Genomic DNA, 5,347 nt, shown 5'->3' with positions numbered 1-5,347 from the left:
ACTAAGTGGTTTGTGGGAACACACACACTGGGATTTATGAGAGACTGGACCAGGATGGAAAGACCAGAGTTTACTGGATTCCCACAGGAATGGCAGTTGATCTTAACTGTCACTCAGCTTCCCCTAGGCCAGAGTCTAGAAACAGGCTGACAAGGTAAAAGGGACTTAACAGCTTTAATTATGTTTGACTAAAAGGTGGGAAAGAAATTTCTATACTTAAAATCTAAAGGATTTTAAGGTCAATGGGCAGACTTATTCTACTCTTATCTAAGTGATCTAAACTAACAGGGCCCAAAGAGCTGTAAATGGAGTCACTGGGTGACTGCCTCAGACCTGAAACCTTCCAGGCTTAAGCAGCTCAGCTAGGGGCATTTGTGGCTTTGGGATTCTCACTGCAATCCACTGATGATCTCTGGATGCCAATAGCCAAAGTTGTCTCAGGTACCAAGTAGAGAAGGTTTTGCTTGAAGCACTGTCCAGCAGATCTCAAACTTCACCTCTTCCCTGGCACAGGACTCTTGATCTTCTCACCTTTTGCTAAATGCTACCACTCAGGATCCCTGGGGAAAATCATGAAGCAGGGTATCCTTTGCTCTGAGGTCTCCCAGGCTGGCAACAGGTTTTGCCCACCACTAATGGAGTCCCTTCTCAGAACCAAGTCACTTCTTCCTGCTCCTTCATTCCAACCTGGAGTTCCCAGCTTCAGCTCCTTTCTGCTATGTACAACTTAATTCCTAATCACTAGCTAAGCTAATCTTCCTCACAACACACTCATACTCCCTCAATCCCCAGCTTCCCTTTCAGATGCTCAACCCACACAAGAATATCTTATAGCTACAGGATGGCTACAATAATTCTCTGGGCATAATTTCAAATTGCTCCCCAAAATTAATGGAGCAATTCATAATTCTACCAATAGTGTATTAGTATTCCCATTTTCCCACATCTTCTCCAACATTTGTCATTTTTCCCTTTTATCATTTTAGCCAATCTCAAAGTTGAATGATGATATCTTAGAGTTGCTTTGCTTTGCATTGCTCTAATTAATGGTGATTTAAAATATTTTTCATATGTAGCTTTGATTTCTTCATCCAAAAACTATCTTTTTAGAAGAAAAACAATTGCTTGATCACATGGGTCAATGGGGATATGATTGGGGATGTAGACTCTAAATGATCACTCTAATGCAAATATCAATAATCTGTAGATAGGTCTTCATCGATGACAAATGTAAAACCCAATGGAATTGTGCGTTGGCTATAGTAGAGGGGAGGGAAAGAACAGGAATCATGTAACCATGGAAAAATTTTCTTAATTAATCAATAAAATCAAATAAAAAACTATCTGTTCATAACTTCTGGCCACTTATTAATTAGAGCATAGTTCATATTCTTATATATTTGACAAAGTTTTCTCTATGTATATTAGATATGAGACCTCTATTCAAGGAACTATCTATATAATTTTCCCCAAACTTAATGCTTTCCTTCTAATCTTAACTACATTAGTTTTATTTGTACAATTAAAAAAAAGTGTTGATTTTCTTCATAGCCATGCTGAAATCAAGTATGAAACTGCCATCACTGACTGAACAAGATGATCCTGAGTACCAAAGGTGGAGAAGTCTTTGTGGTGAAGGTCTGGGGCTTGCTTTGGTCCTTCTCGGCCAATGAAGTTCAACACTTTTTCTTGGAATGCAAAATTCAAAATGGGCATCGGGCATTCATTTTATTTATACCCGGGAAGGCAGACCAGGTGAAGAAGCATTTGTTGAACTTGAATCAGAAGATGAAGTCAAATTGGCACTGAAAAAAGACAGAGAAACTATGGAACATAGATATGTTGAAATATTCAAGTCAAACAATGTTGAAATGGAATGGGTGTTGAGGCCTACTGGTCCAAAGAGTCCTGACTCTGCCAGTGATGGCTTTGTGCATCTTAGAAGACTCATTTGGCTGTAGCAAGGAAGAAATTGTTCAGTTTTTTTTCAGGGTTGGAAATTGCGCCAAATGGGATAACATTGCCAGTGGACTTCCAGGGGAGGAGCATGGGAGAGGCTTTTGTGCAGTTTGCTTCACTGAAAATGGCTAAAAAGGCTCTAAAGAAACATAAGGAAAGAACAGGGAATAGGTATATTGAAATCTTCAAGGGCAGCCAAGCATAAATTTGTACTCATTATGATCCTCCTTGAAAGCTAAAGGCTATGCAGGTCCTTAGGACAAGCCTGGTACTGGCAGAGGCTATAATAGCATTGGTAGAGGACCTGGGTTTGAAAGAATGAGACATGGTGCCTATGGTGGAAGGTATGGAGGCTACGATGACTACAATGGACATAATGATGGATATGGCTTTGGGTCTGATAGATTTGGAAGAGACCTCAATTGCTGTTTTTCAGGAATGTCTGATCATAGCTATGGAGATGGCGGGTCTATTTTCCAGAGTACAACAGGCCATTGTGTGTACGTGAGAGGATTACCTTACAGAGCTCCTGAAAAATGATATTTACCATTTTTTCTCAACACTTAACCCTGTTTGAGTACACATTGAAATTGGACCTGATGGCACAGTGACTGGAGAAGCAGAGGTTGAATTTGCTCCTCACGAAGATGCTGTGGCAGTTATGTCAAAAGACAAAGCAAATATGCAGCACAGATATGTAGAACTCTTCTTGAATTCTAGAGCAGGAGCAAGCCGGTGCTTATGGTAGCCAAATGATGGGAGGCATGGGTTTGTTGAGCCAGTCCAGTTATGGTGGTCCAGCTAGCCAGCGGCTGAGCAAGGATTATGGAGGAGGCTATGGTGGTCATAGCAGCATGAGTGGATATGACAAAGTTTTACAGGAAAATTCCAGTGATTTTCAATCAAACATTGCACAGGTGGCCAAGGAACGATGAACAGCAACCACTATAGTAGCAGGAGCCGTGCATCTATGGGAGTGAACGGAATGGGAAGGATATCTGGCATGTCCAGTATGAGCGGTGGATGGGGAATGTACATCCTGATCACTGACTCTTGGTCAATTATTTTTTAAAGAAAAACAAACAAACAAACAAAAAACAAACTTTAACAGTTTTGTAATACAAGCTTGTGATTTATGCTTACTATAAGTAAAATCAGAATTGTCTTAAAAACTTGGATGTAATAACCAAGTTGAGTAAAGACTATAACTGTTAAACAATTTCAGCTTTTCTCAAGGTTGTAGGAGTGTACTTAAGCAGTAAGCATATTTAGGAAAGCAGTTTCAATTATGTCATATATTGCTCATGGAATACTGTTTGAGATGCATGTTAGCAGACATGTTTTTTTGTAAAGCAAATATAGGAGCTGTGTCTGTGATTCAAAAGTGAAATATTTGGCATATTTGTTCTAGTTTATTTCATTTACTATCCTGTAAAGCACATACTTTCAAGCTTTTTTTTTTAAGTTAATGGGGACAATTTTGAGATGCAATATGGATCCTTTAGGATTTGGGGCTTGGTGTTTGTATTTAATTCTGAGGCCTTGATTAAAAAAAATTAATGTGTTCAAAATTTTCAATTTAATTTTACAATGCTTTCGATCTCTTGTTTATTCAGAAATTCTTCGCCTATCCATAAATCTGATAGGTAACATGTTCCTTGTTCTAATTTGTTTATTATAAATAATTCCTTATATGACTAGGTCACTTATCCATTTTGATCTTATCTTGGTCAGTGGTGTAAGATGTAGTTATAATACTCTAAAGTCTAATTTCTGCCAGAATGCTTTCCAGTTTTTCCCAGTAATTTTTATCAAATAGTGAATTTTTATCCCTGAAACTTGGATCTTTACTTTTGTTGACCACGAGATTACTATAATCTTTTACAAATGTTTGTTTTATGTCTGTCCTGGTCCATTGATCTACTTTCCTATTTTTAAGTAAGTTCCAGATAGTTTGGGTAACTACTGCTTTATAATAGAGTTCAAAAATCTGGTATCACTAAACCTTCTTTCCTTACATTTTTTAATTAATTCTTTACTTTTGAATATAAAATAAAGTGCTCCTAAAGGGTAGCCCAAGGGATGGGAAAAGTATAGAAAAGATTCAAAGAATAACAGTCTGATCTGATTTGTCTAGGTGATGGTGGGAGATATTATCCCTAAGAGACTTGATGTCTTTTTTTAGCCAGGGCAGTCATCTTCTTCCTCTGACCTTGGCCATCAACATCACTGCCTGACCCCATGGGAAAGACAGCTTCCTTTCTCTTCCTCAACTACTAGTCCCAAGACAATAGCCCTCATTTATCAGAGTGTCAGGACCGCTTCAAGTATGAGAAAAAGCAGGTTGTATTTTTGCCCTTCCCACTCTCAGTGATTTTCTTTAGAGCAGAACTTCTTCCTATAACTCACTTTACTGTTCCTACCTGTAATGAGATTTCAGAACAGTACTCTGGATAACTTAATATATTATGTATGGAGCAATAGTAAGACACAAGAGTCTGGGCAAAAGGCCGAGTTCCAACTCCACTTCCCTAAATCATTCTGCTTTCAGGGATTTTTGGCAGACATTTAGGAGTGTTCTAGCATTTGGGCTCTGCCTCTTGTTTTAACTAGAACCCAAAATAAAAGTGTCTTATTTTTGTCTTGGTTTTTTTTTTTTGATGTTCACTCTTTTTAAATCATTATTATTTATTTATTATTTGCTGTTTATATTAAAATTCTCAGGTTTCTCTCTCCTTCCTTCTCCTCCCTATACTAGAGAAAGCATTATTTGTGTGTATGTATATATATATATATACATATATGTTTTGCCTTTTATGTTTCTACTTATCAGTTCTTTCTCTGGAGGTGAATATTCACATATTATTCTTCAAACATTATTTCTGATGCTGTATATAATGTTCTCTAGATTCTACTCATTTACCGCTTTATAATTTTATGTTGGTCTTTCCATTTTTTAAAAAATTTGCCTGCTCCTCATTTTTTATGGCACATTAGAATTCCATCACAATCATACGTCACAACTTTTTAAACTATTCCCCAAATGATGGGCATTCCTTCCAGTTTGCCACCAAAAAGAGAGTTGATTTAAATATTTTAGAACATAGTAGATCTTTCCTTTTGCCCTGATCACCTTGGGAGACATATTTAACAGTGGTATTGCTATGTCTAAGGGCATAAACAGTTTTATACCTCTCTTGGAATAATTCCAGAATGCTCTCCAAAATGGCTGGATAACTGTTCCACTTTGCAAACACAATACAATATAACACATTGTAATGGGGATAGATAGGATTAATGTCCTTACTTCAACAAGGAAACACATGGGATCTTGTTGCACTTGTATAACTTTCCTAAGACTATTATAGTTTTAAAAGAGCAAACCTTG

The 5,347-nt window shown here is 37.4% G+C and overlaps 1 pseudogene; it reads left to right on the top strand.

The window, feature by feature from the left end:
* The first annotated feature begins 1,596 nt into the window (after positions 1 to 1,596).
* Positions 1,597 to 2,894, top strand: LOC123251751 (annotated as a pseudogene).
* Positions 2,895 to 5,347: the final 2,453 nt, after the last annotated feature.

Source organism: Gracilinanus agilis, chromosome 1 (genome assembly GCF_016433145.1).
Source record: "Gracilinanus agilis isolate LMUSP501 chromosome 1, AgileGrace, whole genome shotgun sequence".
NCBI classification, from domain to species: domain Eukaryota; kingdom Metazoa; phylum Chordata; class Mammalia; order Didelphimorphia; family Didelphidae; genus Gracilinanus; species Gracilinanus agilis.
Note: the sequence above shows the minus strand (reverse complement) of the source record. Positions and strands in the feature narration are given on the sequence as shown.